This window comes from Ambystoma mexicanum, chromosome 1p, assembly GCF_040938575.1.
Source record: "Ambystoma mexicanum isolate Mex_15411 chromosome 1p, UKY_AmexF1_1, whole genome shotgun sequence".
NCBI classification, from domain to species: domain Eukaryota; kingdom Metazoa; phylum Chordata; class Amphibia; order Caudata; family Ambystomatidae; genus Ambystoma; species Ambystoma mexicanum.
Window position 1 is genome coordinate 1465531545 of NC_090921.1, and position 17665 is coordinate 1465549209.

General features: G+C 49.9%; 1 protein-coding gene across 8 annotated transcripts in view; it reads right to left on the bottom strand.

Moving 5' to 3' along the window:
• SEMA4A (semaphorin 4A) overlaps window positions 1-17665 on the bottom strand; it is a 733849-nt gene that overhangs the window by 430229 nt on the left and 285955 nt on the right. For all 8 annotated transcript variants that reach the window (XM_069607120.1, XM_069607124.1, XM_069607119.1 and 5 more), the window contains one exon: window positions 16856-16935. The gene's annotated coding sequence lies outside the window, so the exon portion shown is untranslated. The remainder of the gene's footprint in view (window positions 1-16855; window positions 16936-17665) is intronic.

The following is a 17665-nucleotide window of genomic DNA, read 5'->3' on the forward strand; positions in this document are numbered from 1 at the left end:
ATTGGCGATTTAAACACATTCATACAACATATCAACAGTTCCCCCCCCCTTCCGCCCCTCCATCCCGGGTTGATTCCTTGGTCTGTTTATGTTTGTCACTCCATGCATCACCTCGAGTAGTACGTCGCCTGTAATGTACAATATAGGACCCTAGTGCTCCCGCCGTTGCCCACCAATAGTTCTCAGATTTCACTTTCTTCCCACTTTCCCCAGGACTTCGTAACTTTTGCAGGGCACCCCCGTGCCGTGTATATTCTGTGTTCTTTTGTCGCGCAGATGTCCATTTCATTGACCCATTGGTCGACTGTTGGGCATTCCGGTGCACCCCATTTCTGTGCTATGTCCCGCTTTATCAGGCCCATTGCAGTGGAGAGAAAAATACCCTCCAATTTGTTCGAGGTGCTTTCATCTGGAGAGCCCAGTAGCATTATTGCGGGTTCTAGTGTTATTGTACGGCCCAGCGTTCTTGTAAATACTTGTGAGCACTGTGTCCAGAAGTCTCTGATTTTGGGGCATTCCCAGAGGAGATGAAAAAAAGTGCCCTCCTCCCCTCGGCAACTCAGGCAATTGGGATCTGCTGCCCTTCCCCAACCGAAAAGGGCCACGCGGGGGTAGTATACCCTGTGGAGTATTTTGAGCTGTACCAGTCTTTATTCTGGAATCTATCGTGATTTCGCGAGGGTGCATGAGGACCTGAATCCAGTCCTCAGGGTCAATATCCCCAATATCCCGTTCCCATCTAGTTTTGAGGCTGGCCAGTTCCGGAGTAGCAAATGCATTGATGGCCTTATACAGTATAGTCGATACCTTGGTGGGGATATGTTGTGTCAGTAGGTTACGTTCCAAGGGTGTATAATCTGGTGCGTCGGCAAGTTCTTGCCTGTAACCCCTGAGAGCGTGTGTTGTGTATAGTGATATTGTTCTGCTGCCGGGATTCCAAATTTCTGTGGAAGCGTTTAAAACGGGAGGATGGCGCCATCCGCGATAACATCTCCCACTGTTGTTATCCCGGCCCTCACCCATCGGGTCCATGTAGTCAGCTTTTTAACCTCCGTCAGCATATGATTACCCCATAGTGGTTGTGCCGTGGTGATCCTGTTCTCCCAGCCTATGTGTCTATGGGCCTGCCTCCAGGCAATCGTGATATGTGATCAAGTAGTTTGTGCGGGGGTTCTGGGTAGGCTTTGGTATAGTGTTCGGATTGGCGGGGTGTCCCGGGTAATAGGTAATTCCGCTCTGATGTGTGGGAGTTCTGGGTCCCCATGAAGGAGGTAATTAACTATATTTAATTGAATGGCCCAGTATTAGGATCTGAGATGTGGGACTCCTATGCCCCCCTCCCAAAGAGAGCGCTGCAGCGTGGCTAGTGCTATTCGGGGCTCCCCCCCTTCCATATTAGTTTCCTTAAGAGGCCCTCTACCCGGGAGAACTCAGAATTTGGTATGATTAGCGGGGCGTTCTGCAGGACATAGAGGAAACGTGGAAGTGGCATCATCTTGAAGAGGGCCGCTCTCCCCATGAGTGTTAGTGGCAGGAGCCTCCAGTGCTGTACGTCACCATCGAAGCGGTCGATCAGCGGGTGTAGATTATGCAACACATAGTTTGATAGTGTCCCAGTGACCCATATGCCCAGGTAACGAAAACCTTCCCTCTCCAATCGACATGGGGTGTCCCGGGGAATTGCCAGATCGTCGCCTTTAACCGGGAAGAGGACTGATTTCCCCCAGTTTACCCTGATGCCACTGAAATTCCCGTAGGTCATCAGCATTCGGGCTATGATGGGGCATGCATGGTCCGGGTTACTCAAATACAACAATAGGACGTCTGCATAAAGGGAGAGTTTATCCTCCCATCCGTTTGGCCATTAGAATCCGGACCATGTAGTTACTTGTCGGAGCCATCAGGCTAGTGGCTCGATTGCCAGGGCGAAGAGAAGGGGGGACAGTGGGCAGCCCTGTCGAGTGCCCGGGCCCAGTGGGAAGGTTCTAGAGGTCCAACCGTTTACTCTAACTGCGGCCAAGGGGGCCTCGTATAGAAGTTGAACCCAGCTGAGAAAGGTTTTGCCTATGCCCATACGCCGCATTATTGTCCAGAGACTTGCCCATACCACTGAATCGAACGCTTTCTCAAAATCAATTGCAAGCAACGCGAGTGGTGTATTAAGGGTTGGGGCCCTTTCCAGGAGCAGGTGTTAACGTCGTAGGTTCATTCTGGTCGATCTTTGTGGCATGAAGCCGCATTGATCTTGATGGACCAGTGCCAATATGACCGTTTGGAGCCTATTGGCCAATACTTTGGGCAGGATTTTAGTTTCGCTATTAATGAGCCATATCAGTCTATACGACTTACATTGGTCGGGAGGTTTACCTTGTTTGGGAATGACCACGATATAGGTCCGGGGGAAGGGTTCCCTGCATCTTGGCAGCTACGAACAGATCACGAAGGGGGGCCGCCATCTTGTTGGTGCCTAACTTTCTCCATGTCTCGGCCGGGAAGCCATTTGGGCCTGGTGTTTTCCCGATTGTAGTTGGGTCATGGCCTCCGTGATCTCGGCTTCATCTTTTTCCATATCCAGATGTGCTCTTTGGGATTCCGACAACTGCGGGAGCGTGATCTCCTCCAGAAGGGATGAGTCCGTGGGGCCCGTTGGGGCGGTATAGGCGAGGCATAAAAGTTGGCAAACGCCTCTGCTATTTCTGGGTCTGTTTGGGCAGGTCCGTCTGGGCTGTCCGTAATTAATCTAACATGTCTGTGCCCTTCCTCCTGTCGCTCCAGCCATGCCAAAAGTTTACCCGCATTATCTCCCTGTTCATAAATTCTGGTCTTTGACTCCCTGTGTGCCTGTCTGGGGTTATCCAGCGCTGTGTTATGCAGGGTGGATCTGGCCTTTAACAGGGAGCGGTGTGTTTCTGGGGTAGCGTCAGCGATGTAATTGGTTTCCCATTTTTTTAACTCAGCCTCCGCCTCAGTTACTTTCCTATGATGTTCTCTCCTTTTGTTGCATATCCAGGCCGTCATCTCCCCTCTAAGTACCGCCTTGTGTGCTTCCCAAAGTGTCACTGGGTCCTCCACCGAGCCTGTGTTAATTTCGAAGAATTCGTCTGACTTTACAGTGATATGCTCCACGAATTCAGGGAGGCCCAGGTAGTAGCTGTTTAATCTCCATGTTTTGGGCGGTAGGGGACGCTCCGTGTGGAGCGTCACCTCCAAGGGAGAGTGATCTGATATGCCGCAGGGGAGGAGCTCTGCCGCCTTTACCCTATATGCTTCGGGGGTTGGGAGGAAAAAATTATCTAACCTGGATAGGGATGCGTGTGCTCCCGAGTGGAAGGAGAATCCCCGGTCTGTTGGGTGTAGTTCTCTCCACACATCGCTCAGACTGAGCGCCGATGCAAAGGTCGCCAGACCTGTGGGCCGGTGTGGGTTTCGGTTGCGGATATGGGTCCGGTCGAGTGTGTTACACATAACATCATTAAAATCCCCTCCCAGGATCCACAGCTCCGCCAGTTGTTGCGCCATCAGGGCCATCACCTGCAACAGGAGAGCCTCCCCCAATCCCGGTGGGGAATATATCGCTAGAATAGCCATTGTCTCCCCCCAAAGTGTACCTTTAATCATCCCAAAACGGCCACTGGGGTCCTGCACCACAGTGGATAATTCAAAAGGGAGTCATTTATGCAGGAGGATCAGGACCCCCCGGGAGCCCATAGTATACCCTGCGTGGTATGTCGCCCGATAGTTGGATCTGCGGAACAACTGGCAGTTTGAGCCTGCTAAGTGGGTCTCAGTTAGAAGAGCTACATCAGGGGAGCGTCTGTTAAGAAACTGTAGGATCAGTCTGCATTTTATACTTGTCCCCATACCATTCACATTCCATGTGAGGAGCTTAAGAGACCTATGGCGTTCATTAGACATCGATGAGGCTTGTGTATTTTGGCAATCGGGGTCGCTATGGTGTTGTGTAGCCATTACTGTCTAGGGGTTTATGGTGTTGTGCTCTGCGGGCGCGTGGTGTTTATGAACTTAGAAACATTGTGTTTGCATTTGGTGGGAGCGTGGGCGGCGAGCACTGTGTGTTTGGTGAATTCGCTATGGATGTTTGCCTAGTTTGGTTCTCCGGAAAAAGATAAACATAATACAACTTCCCTTCCCCCCTCCCCATACTCCTCCCAACATGAAGTATCTGTCGCCCAAACTCTACTGGCGCTTAAAAACTATGTCGCCAGGTTAATTTAACATGAATTGTTCACACTACCCCTCCAACTTACTATACCCGTGTGGGTCTGGTGTCTCAGGTCACAAGTCGGGGGCATGGCGGCCGCCGGTGGCATGTTTTGTTACTGGTGACTGCTTGCGGTTCATGTGATCTGTTGCAGGGAGACGGGGGTAATCCACCGTCGATGATACACCCGGAGGAGTGTTCCTTGCAGGTTGTTGCCGGAAGAAGTGGACGGGCATTGAGTACGCCGTGAATCAGCCCGTTCACATGTCCGGCCGCTGCACCTCTTTTTTCTTAAACACCGCTATTCATTGGGTTCTCCGTCTGGTTCGATTGGGACCTCCGGTCTGGGTTGCTGTGCAGGTCTTTCTCCCCGTGGTCGGGGTCTTGATCTACTTCTGCGATTTTGATTCGGTCTAGTCCAGTCACCCCAATGTGAGTTTCTGCCCATCTCCAGGCCTCCTGCGGGTCAGTAAAGTGGACAGTTTTGCCCTCATGCAGGATTTTCAGTTGGGCTGGGAACAGCAGTCCGTATTTCACGTTCATGGAGCGTAGTTTCCTCTTTAGGTGTTCAAAGGATTGCCTGGCCCGTTGGACCACATGGGTGTAGTCTGGAAAAAAGGCAATTTTGGCTCTGTTATATGTCATCGACCCTTTGGTACGGGCCATTTGTAGGATGGCGTCTCTGTCGCGGTAATTAAGCAGTTTCGCGATGATTGTTCTCGGGGGAGCCCCGGGGATCAGGCGTCCTGTGGGTATGCGGTGTGCACGCTCCACCGAGAAAAATTTTGAGAAGGTCTTTGGTGCAAAGAGATCTGCCAGTAATTCCTCCAAGAAAAGTTCCACGCTGGGTCCCTCCGCACGCTCCGGTAGTCCCAGGATACGAATGTTGTTGCAGCGGGACTTTCCCTCTCCCTCGTCGACTCGGGCCTCCAGGGTTTTCAGTCGGTTCAACGTTTGCGCGAGTTGTTGGTGTAGCCCGCTCAGGTCATCCTCCACTCCGGAGATTCGTTGTACCGTTTCCCCGGTCCGGGATGAGAGTTTCTGGAGGTCGTGGCGTAGGAAGGAGACTTCGGTGGAGATGGTGTCCATCTTCTGCTCCACCGAGGCGCGCAAGTTTCCGATGGCAGCCATCACGTCCTTTAATGAGATTGGTTCCTCTGGTTCCTTTGGCGGAGAGGGGGTTACCCTCGAGTCCTCGCTCCTTAGTGCCGTAGTTGTGCTCGTGGTATATTGGTCCATGGTGTATTGGGTCGAGGTTTTCTTATTCCTTTCCTTGCCCATGGTATTGCTTTGCGTGGGTCGTTTGTTGCCTGTTTGGAGGGGCTGTTTTTTCGCGCCTTATCTCGGGCCTCTACCGTGCTCTTATAGCTTGCTTAAAGTGTTATTGTCTCTGGAGCCTTAAGCAGTAGTGGTCTCCCTGAGGTTCTGTTCACTGATGAGTTGTTCGGGGTATCACCTCGTTTATCTTGCCTCCTTAGTACCTTGATATACGTCGTTCGTATGTATTTCCGTATCAAGGAGGGCCAACTCGCCTACTCAGTTCTCATCTCGCAAAGATGGTTCCGTTCAGTATTCCACAAAGTTCTCCATTATTTCCTCTTCAGGCGGCCGCACCGTAGCAGGAGTGTGGTAAGCTGCCTCGCCAGGTTGCCAGGCGCCGTGGGATGTCGGTGGTCGGGCGGGGAGGAAGGAGGCTCACAGGCCCTTCACGTCTGTTCCCGCCATTCTGGTTTGGTCCTCTTGACTGGCGATGCTTTCCGCGGTGTCCCGGAGCAGATATCTCGGGCTCCGCCCGCCCGAGAGCCGAATGGTGCATTGAGGTACCGCCACCCGGGAGTGGCATTGTTACGCGGATCGATTCCGCCGTCGCGTGCTGGGGGTGGGGGAAGATCGCACAGTCCGCCCACCCTCGGTCACAGCAACAGGATTTGGTCCACCGCTGTGCAAAGTCTGTGATTTGAATAACGCCCAATTGCTCCGAGGGTATTTAGTACTGCATCTGCTCCAACGGCTAAGATTCACAGCTGCCCACGTTTGTCTTCGCTTTAATTCATCGCGACTTGGAGGCGGCCATCTTGGTTGGGGCCACGCGATACGTTCTTACAGTTTCCAATGCCGATATCTTGCGTTTTCCGGCGTGGATCCGGCCCCTTTCACGGCTAGGTGCTGCTATCGTGTTCCGCTGCCCGGAATTATTGTTTTTTAGCAATTTCACCTTTTTGTAACGCAGGATATTACAGGATTTTTCAGGCGACCGCGGGAGCGCCGACGAGTCACGTCCTCATCGCTCGCCTGCTGGCCACCGAGGAACTCCTTTCTTGATGGTCTCTTGCCCCTGATCCTCTCAAACCTTGCCCTCTCTTTGCCTATGCTGCATCAAAGGATTTTCAGCAATTACCATCCTGGTGGGAACTTGCCATTGTCCAGTGTGAGGGGTCAGAAATTAAATTTGGACACAAAGTTGTCATGTTTTTGGTTAAAAACATTTATTTTTAGTGAAAATGGGTTGGGAAAATGCCTCTCTTACCCTATGCAAAAGAGGAGTTTCCCTATCTAAAACCAAAAACTAAGGATCTGTCTGTGTCAGGATGTCAATAACTGAAAAGCCGTCCTTGTCTCCAAAACATCCTATCCTGACCCTCACAGTACAAACAAAACAATAAAGTGTGCAAGGAAATGTCTTGAACCTGATATTGGCAAAAATAGTGTTCACAACTGAATATTAGAATAACTCCAACAAAAATGTTCTGCAAGCTGAAAGACCTTGCACCCAGAGTGTGGTTCCCCTCCCCTGAATTCAAAATGGGTGAGGTCTCTTTTATTAACAGTCCCCTTTGTGTCTCTCCTGGATTCGCAATGTTCCTGCTAGGCAACACGTTCTGCACCAGTCTTTCTTTAATACAAGTGTCTCTTTTGTCTAGCAAACACTGGTTCTCTTTTAGTATTTCCTGTAGCTTAGCAACTCGCCTGGTAAACTCCCCTGCCAGGTCTCTTTGTGCAATTCCAACTGCCTGGTGTACTCTCCTGCCAGAACTTCTCTTGTGCTTTCATCTGCCTGGTATACTCCTCTGCCAGGACTTCACTTGTGTTTGAACTCCCTGGTATTTTTCCTTTGGCAGGACTTCTTATGCATTTCAATTGTCTGGTATCTTTTTCTTGCTAGGACCTCTTATGCGTTTCACAGTTTGTCTGTATCACCAACACTGCATATACCACTTTTTGCTCTGTATATCTTTCTGCGGTAATATTTGTTCAAGCTTTGACCCATGCCTGAATCTCATGCATCCATATCTGATTGAGGTTTGAATCAGTACTTTGCCTTTTCTGCATTCAAACAAGCTTCCTTTATTTTCTGTATTAGCAATCTCATTACATTCAAATTGTCATTCGAGAGGGTTCTGGAATTCCCCAGTGTCCCCACTTGCTTTGGGTCAACTGACCAATTCTCTCCAGCATCTCCAGTCCTGCTTGCACTTCAGCAGAGTGGCTCTGTCACTCGCTTCCCACTCTGGATCATGCAGACATCCTTCCGGCTTCCTGCATGGCTCTGCGGTCACATGCCTGCTTCCTGTCAGGTCCTGATCTGGAGAACGCTGCCTCTGAGAGCTGCTGAGTGCCCAGGAACTCTCTTGTGGCTCTTGGCAGGTCCACATCTCTTCCTGCTCATGCACTGCATTTCTCCTTCTGCCTCGACGGATTCATCTTCTCCGCCATACAACTATGTGTCTCTTGCATCCATAAGCCTCTGCATAGGAGCCGATGTCTTCTCCTGCACTGCTACCGTCACTTGCACGCACAGGTGATTCAGAAAAACAACTTGGCTGCACATTAAGATTTGCGCTCCTGTTACCTTGGACCAACACCCTCATCTTCTTCGTCTCAGTAGTGTAGTGATTAGAGGAGTTGGAGTCCATAGATGTCATCAGGCTTATATCATTTTGCCCTGTCTGGACCACCTCTTCCATTGAAATGCATGTGTTCCTTTGGGTATAAGAGAACGGTTCTCGGAGGGAGGGGGGTTCTCACTTGCGCCAAAGTCTCGTACTGTCATTGGTTTGTTTTTGTCCTGTTTTGCTTTTGCTAATACATTGTTCTCCAATCCACCGGAATCGTCAGTGGTAGTTTTTCCATGACACTACGAAGCTGACAATGAAATGCTGTCAAAAGGTTTTGGCCAGTATAATTATAAATTCCCATGTCAAAACTAACATAGATTATATTGAGATATTAATCTGCCACCGACCCCTGGAGAATACAATTATATCAGATGGATAAAGCTGCCCATGATAAAAGGCAGTCTGTTGGAACCTTGGGCTCCATCGGGCTGTTTGGAAGGATGCATAAGTTACTCTGAAACTGCCAGGCTGTCAACCTCCAAGCCAACTGCTGAGGAGTGCCAGTACACATTTGAACTAGACATGCCTGTGCTATATGTTTCAGCATGGGGCATTATGAAAGCGTGACCTGATTGGCAGATCTCACGTTCAGAAACAGAATTACTGTGATCACTGTGTGTTAAAAATCAGAGAAGGTCAGTCTAGTCCACCCAGACAGATGCCGTTCTATCTCAGAGAGAATGCTCCAATAAACGACTGAATTCTATATCCCTGTGACTATTTTGAGATTAGAGAGCCCATGGAAGAGCAGTATAGACACCTTGGGCCTCATTATGAGTTGTGCAGAATGGGTTTTACGGTGCCGGAAATGGTGCCGGCGCTGTTAAACCCATTCCGCACAATTACGAGTTCGCCTTGCGGGACATGCTGTGGACGTCTGGTTTTTCCAGACATCCATAGCGGGTCCCGCGAGGGGACAAGGGAGCTAACAACGGGCCCATTCGTAATGGGCCTGTTGTTAGCTCCCTCCCCATTCCCATTGAGCCCTATGAGGGCTCGAATGGGAATGGGGAAGGACCGGCCCGGGTTCCCGGAAGGAGGAAATACCGGGCCCTCCATATTCGGAATGGCCTGTTATTTCCCCATTCGGGAACCAGGACCCGTACCCGATTTTGGAGGCAGCCATGCATGGGTACCTCCAAAGTCGTAATGAGGCCCTTTATAATTGAACCCTTCCTGACACTTTCCTTAGATTGATCAGGGAGCAGCTTTCAGTTCAGTGTTAGTTAAACCTTTTGTCACGGGACACATTTATCCCAAACATATCCTAACTTTGAACAAAAGTAGTGTTAAAACCTAACATTTTGTGTCTCTTAATTTGTCCATTTGCAGAGGGCACGAACGGAGCGTAGATGCCTGTAAATTGGCTAAACAATCCTAAGCTACCCATGGGTCCAGCAGTGGCGCACCCAGACATTTTTCATAGGGGTGGCCTGGCCTGGTCATAGGGTTGACCTGGCCCGGCGTGGGCTAATTGCATTCATTGAGTGAGGGGGGCAATGTTTAGGGTGAGTAGTGTGGGCTCGCTTTGCTCTTCTTACCAGATCTCTACCTAAATAATAAATCACAGACCAATTATGTTTATGGAAAAGTTGTAGGCCGTAGGCATTTTATTTTCTTACAGAAAATACAAAACAACAAAATCAATACACTGCCATATGCTTTTGGCCACCTTGTGTCCAGTCTCGAAGTTGCCCAAAGCTCCTCCCGAGTCCTTGTTACCCTTGGGCCTTCATTCCTGGGCACATGCCGCCTACGATATGCTTTGGACCGTGTACCGAAAGAGTACTCGGCGTTCCGGCTCCTGCCTGCTCCCTTCTTCTTCTGTTATTCTTGTAGGGTGGGTTGGGTGGCAAAAGTTTTTCCTTCCCCTTTATTCAGGCATTAAGAGCCTACCCGAGAGAGGTGAGCTCTTTACCTGGTTTGTGCCGCCTCTCCTTTTCCTGGCTTACTTATACACCCCAGACCTTTTGTTCCTTCTTGGAGGCCGGGTTTCCCCTCCCCGGCCCCTTGCTGTTATATTTTGCACCTTCCCCAGGTGCTGTTTCCTGCCCTTTCCTGGGCTTTTGTTTCTTGTGGCGCCGTTCGGACGCCCCTCCCTACTGCTTTTGCGCCGTTTCCCCCCACCCCGCGACTAACCTCCCAGGCCCTCCATCGGCCCGCATTTTATGCGGCCCGGGGCCTGGGGCATAGGCTGAGTAGTGTGGGCTCGCTTTGCTCTTCTTACCAGATCCCTACCTAAATAATAAATCACAGACCAATTATGTTTATGGAAAAGTTGTAGGCAGTAGGCATTTTATTTTCTTACAGAAAATACAAAACAACAAAATCAATACACTGCCATCTGCTTTTGGGCACCTTGTGTCCAGTCTCGAAGTTGCCCAAGGCTCCTCCCGAGTCCTTGTTACCCTTGGGCCTTTGTTCCTGGGCACATGCCGCCACACATGAGCAGGTGCTGTTCGCGCCCATTCAGGTTCCTCAAAAAAAGCACCCTACCTACAACCCTGTTCCTGGAGTGCCCTAAAAAATGTTGTCGGAAAAAGCCCCCATCCCCTTGCTTGATAGGTGTACCCCATCCTGTTGAAACATGTCCGGATTGTTCCGGTGTAGTCCATGTTTTATGAAGTGTAACGCTGTGCTCTTGCAGTACTTTTCTACTGATTTATTTAGCTTCTTTCTTGCTATTTCGATTGCGTGCCTCCTCTGTGCCCCTTACCAGCCCTTCTTTGTATTATTTCTGACATGAAAATCCTGGTTTTCCAGCAACTGTGGGCTATGCTATGTAGTTACTCGCAAATGTTCCTTTGTAACTTACCCCTATTTGTGCTCACCAGATCGTTCCCGCTGAGGTGTATAACCAGGTACTCAGGGGGGTCCCTGAACCCTATCAGGTCCGCCAGCCTGTCGCGAATGTCCCCCCAGTGCATCCCCGGGAGGCCCCACCGGGATGTGATTGTGTTTTTGAAATGTGGTCCTTGCTTCACTTCCTCCAGCCCCCTGCCTGCCCGGGTCATGAAAGGGTGCCCCACTATCCCTGCCGAGTTATGGGGTCCAGCCCCTATGGAAACGGGGGAGATGAGCGTGTATATCAGTTCCTCCCATATGTATTTTTTAAAACATTGCGACTTCCACCCCCCTATCCTTTTCACTCCCTTTGCTCCCAGGGCCCCCGCCCATGCAGAGGTTGCCGCCCCAATCCTGAATGAGTGTGTTCCAACCTCAGCTGATCCCATCCTGCTTTGGCCACCGCCTGTTTTAATACCGCCTGAAACTGGTACCTGCTGGGTGCTCTGCCATCCCTATGTATTAGTAGCTGCCCGTCGACCTCTGGTCGGAGAGCCAGGAATTCTTGGGCGATGCATCTGGGACAATGGTCCTTCTCTATGATGCTATTGAGGTCTATTGCTCTCCTTGCCAGGCCGTCTCTTGCCACCGTATTACTGGCCACCAGCTCCCCTACCCTGAAAGCCCCATAATATGCCAGCGCGAATGCTGCCCTGAACAGCACGGTTTCGGAAGTGCTGCTGCATGTATCTCGTAACACTTCTAACAGGATTATTAACTTCCCCAAGTTCCCCGGCCTTCTGCTATCTGGTTTCTACCCCTCTAATTTAGCCCATCCTCTCATAGCATATTTCATTCCAGCGCTGTCGGTTGGATCCGGTATGCCCTCTACTTTTGTGGTATATGCCACCGCCGCTAGCTGTGCTGCCGCCCAGCTTTTGTCTCTCCCTTTGGCAAATGCCCTTTCCAGAAATTCACACATTTTTTCGTTTGAAACTTTTTCCACTTCTTGCACACCTGTTTCCCCCAACACATCTTTTACATGCCTTTCATACTGCTTACCCGTTTTGTAAGTTAGGGCGTTCCTGGTCAGTTTGTCAATGACCCGTTCTGTATTTTCTCCCACTTCTTTTGAGTCGACCTTGTAGACAACCGTTCTTTCCTTTCCAGTCGAACTTCCGATGCTTATGCTTGGAAACCCTGCCTTTCCCGGTATGGGCGTTATTTTCCTGCCATACACGTGGCCATATTTTTCCTTTTCTATTCCAGCCTTATGGCTAGCCTTTCCATTATTTCCGTTACTTATTTGTGGAACCCATGCCTTCCCTGGTGTGGCCGTTCTCTGCCCTACGGTTGCCAACTATTGCCCCCGAGCCATCTTTTCCTCGTGGTTGATATGCGACTGCCATGTAACTGCTCTTATTGACCACTTTGGAATTCCCTCTTTTCTGCCCTTCTGCTTATGCTCCATGCTCCCAGCTATGTTTTCCCGATATCTCCTGTGCCACCCCCTTGAGCCGTTGGTGGTATGTTACTTTGCTACTCTGCCGTCCTCTCTGTGTCCCCCATTGACTGCCCCAAAGGTTCTGTTCCCCTGACCTTAAGCGATTCCTTGTCGTTATTATCGTCTCCCCTGTTGTTGTACCTGTCTTTGCGTATTCCTTTCATGCATCCCCCCTAATGCTTTGTATACCTTCAAGACTCCTTGTTGCCAAGTAAACAATGCCACTCCATCCTCTGGGTATTTTTGTAATACTGTCGGTGCCCCTTGTGGGCTGTGTCCCAGGTCCCCTGGGTCACCTAGTGGAAATGGACCTGCCCCTGCACTCTTGCCTGCCCCCTTCTATGCCAGAGCCCTTCTCACTCTCCTTACCTATTACTCCTTACCATTTTACCCATGCTTCCAAGGAGTCCCACTGTTCCTCCTTCCTGCTCTCTACCTTGGTTTGTGGAATTGGACCTGCCCCTGCACTCTTGTCTATCCCTTCTATACCAGAGCCCTTCTCTTTCTCCTTACCTAGTAACCCTTCCCATTTTATCCATGCTTCCAAGGGGTCCCTCCCTTCCTCCTCGCTGCTCTCTCCCTCGATTGTGGAAGCCTCTTCCTCCTTGTATTCATTCGGCTTTCTCCTCTTCCTGTCCCTGGTTCTGGGCGACTTACCCGTACCAGTGATGCCTGAGCTTAACCTCTTTACAATTTACTTCCAATTTTTCTTCTGTCCTGTTGGTAGTGCCCCCTCTCCTGCCGCCGGGCTCCTCACTCAGCAAAGGCGACATTTTCCTTTGCCCTGTCATCCTTCCGTAGGACGCCCAGTTTCGGCTACCAGACACTTTTTCTGCTTTCTCGGCCCATCTGCTGCCTTCCTTTTGCCTTCTTTGTTCTTACCTCAGCCATTTTCTTTTCGCCTTGCCTCGCTTATTTCCACATCACCGTGCGCGGAGTGGCAACCCTAATACAACGTGCCAAGCTGCGTTACCGGAGGGTGGTCACCGTGGGCACCCTTGTTCACCCCACTGGCCCACATGCTATCATTTAACAATACTGGTTCTAAAATCTCTCGTGAAGTGTTCATAGTTTTTTTGACTGACAAAGAATGATTACACCGCCACGTCCGCGAAATGCTCAGCAAAGAATCCCCCTACTGCCCCCAGACTGGCAATATACGCACACGCTTTTCTGATCACCAGAGATTAGAGAAACTCCAGGCGCTCATAGTAAGAGCAGATTTACATTTTACTTCAACATTGGAAACTACCAATGCCGTGTGCTTTTCTACTACGTCTGCCGCATAGCCACCCATACAAGCATTGACTTCTTTGCTGCACAGCTGCTAGAAAGCATATCTCCACACCCCCTTTGTAGTTCGTAGCTGCGACCCTACAATGGTCCTTGCGATCCGACCATGAAATCCCCCATGCAACCCCCCAGGCGAGGCAAGCAGAGGGAGGGTGGGTGTTACCTAGGGCCAGTGGCGTGAATTAAATCCCCAAAGTGCTCACCTACTGCTCGACATTTCCCTTTACACGAGGATACTGCGGCCCCCGGCGCTGAAGCCCCGCTTTCCTCCCTCGTAGCTGTGACCCTACAGTGGTCGTTGCGCACGCGACTATGAAATCCCCCATGCAACCCCCCAGGCGAGGCAAGCAGAGGGAGGGTGGGTGTTACCCAGGGCCAGTGGCGTGAATTACATCCCCAACGTGCTCCCCTACTCCCTTTACACGAGGCTACCGTGGCCCCCAGCGCTGAAGTCCCACTTTCATACCTCACATTACTCTGCTCCTTTACCTGACTGGCTGCCACCATATTACCTCTGCGCTGGAATCCCAAGACAAACGGAACCCATCCTCTCCTGTTGTAGCACATCTTCTTGCTCGGGAACTGTCACCCAGGGAGGACCCGAACGCACTTAAGCAACATCTATCCCGGTTATGCTTCCTTCCTCAGCTGGCGTTTCCGAACCGGTTCCTTTTCCATTGTCCAGGTCCCAAAACACTTACCCGAACGAGGTGAGTGTCTTGCCTGGTTGCCCGTTCACTGAAATCCTGGGCCCTTCTTGCCATTTCTTCCGCACTCCTTCTTGTCTGACTTCCTTCTTTCTTCAGGGCTGACCTCCTCGGAGACTTCCTTGACTTCCTTGAAAACACGATCTTCCTTTAACTTTGCTGCTTCCCGCCTCCTCGTGGTACTTGCTGCACCAGTGGTCTTCTTCTCGCGGACCCGCCAGGCTGGTCGGGCCCCCTCTCCGACACGGTAGGTGAAACAATGCCTGCATGTTCAAGCGAGGAACAAACAGTGAGCCCGCAAGAGCAAACGTTTTTTCCTGTATGTTAAGCGGGGACTTAAAACAGTGAGCCCGCAAGAGCAAACGTTTTTGCCTGTATGTTTAAAAGGGGACTTAAAACACTGAGCCCGCAAGAGCAAATGTTTTTCCTTCCCCTTTATCCAGGCACTAAGAGCCTACCCGAGAGAGGTGAGCTGTTTACCTGGTTTGTGCTGCCTTTCCTTTTCCTGGCTTACTTATACACCCCAGACCTTTTGTTCCTTCTTGGGGGCCGGGTCCCCCCCCCCCCGGCCCCTTGCTGTTATATTTCGCACCTTTCCCAGGTGCTGTTTCCTGCCCTGTCCTGGGCTTTTGTTTCTTGTGGCGCCGTTCGGACGCCCCTCCCTACTGCTTTTGCGCTGTTTCCCCCCACCCCGCGCCTAAACTCCCAGGCCCTCCACCGGCCCGCATTTCATGCAGCCTGGGGCCTGGGGCATTTATAAGGGTGGCCGTGGCCCCCCTTGGCTACCCCTTGGTTGCTGGCTTCGGGTCCAGATGGCATGACTTTACACTGGTTTCAGGGTTCGCCCAGTGCGTGAACATGAAAATCACTGTGGAAAGAAATGAGAAACCCCTCTGCAAGATGGCTGCTGTTTAAATATCAAAAAAGCTTGGAATCCATGGACCAGGCAGAGAACTTGGACAACTCAGAAAGGGAGTGGGGGGAGCTTGCAGCAGACAGATACAATGAGTGAAGCTTCGGCTCATTAACAGGGAGTGAATGAGAAACCGCATGTGAGAAGACTGTGGCATACGCACAGGCAATGTAAGGAGCTTGGGCGGATTCACAGACCCTGTGTGGGAAAGGAGAAGGAAGGTTTTTGTTGTGGGCCCTTAGGCGCCAGGCTGGATGAAGTGCCCCAAACTCCACAAACACAGTATGACTGAAGCTTCCTGATCCGTGACTACAGACGTGACTTGTCAAAGACCACAGAGGCAGAGGTGCTGCAAGTTTTTTTAGACCACACATACACAGACGTCAGCAGCACTTCGAGTGTTCACACATACACACCCGACACCTCAGGTACACGCCTACTAGCCACAGACCGCAGCAACGTCTGTGATCAGAGGTTGTTTCCAGCAAACAGTGTCACAGGAGCACACACATACAATTATCTGGTGCGACTTCTCATATCAAGATGCAGGCCACTCTAGGCTGGAAATGACTGCTTGAGAGTGGACTAGGGAGAAAGTTCACTGCTGGTCAAACAGATGGTTCTTTAAATATCTATTTATAGACGTAGGCAGGGGTGTTGCTAGGTCTGGAAAAGATCCGGGGCTATGCTAATTTTGGGACTGTCGGGACTGGGGGCTAGCTATCCTTTTTGGTTGTAACGCCTCAGCTTCTAACCGGGGCTACAACAAAAAGACTCGGGACTATTGCCCCCTCAGCCCCCCCACCCCCCATTGCAACGCCTCTGGACGTAGGTATTTATGACATGCCAATGACCTACTCATTGATTAGATACAAATCTTGATGGCACCAGGGCCTCCATTTTGGAAACCTTCTCATTGCACGTTGATGCAGTATATAGCGAGATGAAATGTCACTGCACAGACGTGCAATGTAGGCTCGTTAAAGAAAGCCCTGAAAGGGGCAGGCAATATGTACTGCGTCCTAACTGGATATAAAAACAACAGAAAGAGGATCCAAAACGGAACACTCCCGTCCCCTGCACGCTTTCAAAAACCCGCAATTAGGACGGTTAAATATTAATTTAATTTACTTTAAGAGGTTAGATACATCATTTAAATCTAACAACAATTTTACAAAGTACACTGTTAGCCACTCTCAGTGGTATTTCATAAAAAAGATAGTTTATTTTGCAAAACGCAGAAAACAGAGAAAATACAATTCAAAATAAATGGCTGACGCGTTTCGAGACGGTATCTCTCTTCTTCCTGAGCCAATGAATAGTTTGAACTGAAAGCAAATAACAAGAGATAAAGAAAAGTATAGCCAGGAACTTAGGGAGCAAAAAGCAGAGTATGTACAGTAGTTAACACTCTCGCTGGTGTACAATCGAGGTTACAATGATGGACTATAAGTAGACCCATATTCCAAGCTACTGTGCAGCATTGAAGTTGTGGGGAAAATGACGAACAGAGAAATGGAGGTATAATGCACTCACCATGACCAGGTGGTCCTTTAGTGCATCTGCGTGTTGCGCTCCGATAAGCAAGGTAGATCTAAGCCACGCGTTGGTTCTCTCTAAAAACAAAACAAAAACACTTTTAACGCTTATGATATTTTCGTCCTGAGTGACAAGATCATTCTGGGAAATATGCATGTTTTGTATCACTATTTGCGTAGTGTGTTTGCCTTATATATATAGTAGGTAATGTTACATGTGCTGAGCTGTAGATCTACTACTTTACCTTCAAATATAGACCCCACAAGCGCCAGTGTCTCTCCCACCCAAACCCCATTAAATGCAGCGCCTTCCATAGTGGCTATGGAAAGATTTATTTTGCCACAGATTGAATTGAACACAAAAAACCTGATCAACATTAGCACAAGAAATTGACCAGCCTTCAAACTATTTAGGGGTGCATGAAAAAAAATAGGCAGGGCCATACCTAATCACAATACATATTTAATAGTAGTTCCTAAATTGCACTTCATGCCTGATTCCCTGTTCTTATGAGTGTTGTAATTACAAATGTCATAATTACTCCATTTAATGGCGCTCATTTTATCGGCCTCTACAGGAGGATGGGCTGAGGAGGCCCTATACTAGCAATTACAAATCAAGAAAGCTACATTACTTCTCCCCACCAACAAATGACCTGATATCACCCCCCAAATAATATGGTACAGCCCGTCTCCAGAATGGTAAGGGGGCAAGAGTATGGGTGCTTACATAATGTGAACATCCAATAAAGCAAACATCAAAAAAGAATGGGGTTTTCGTTTTGCCTATAGTATCCCCCAAGTACAC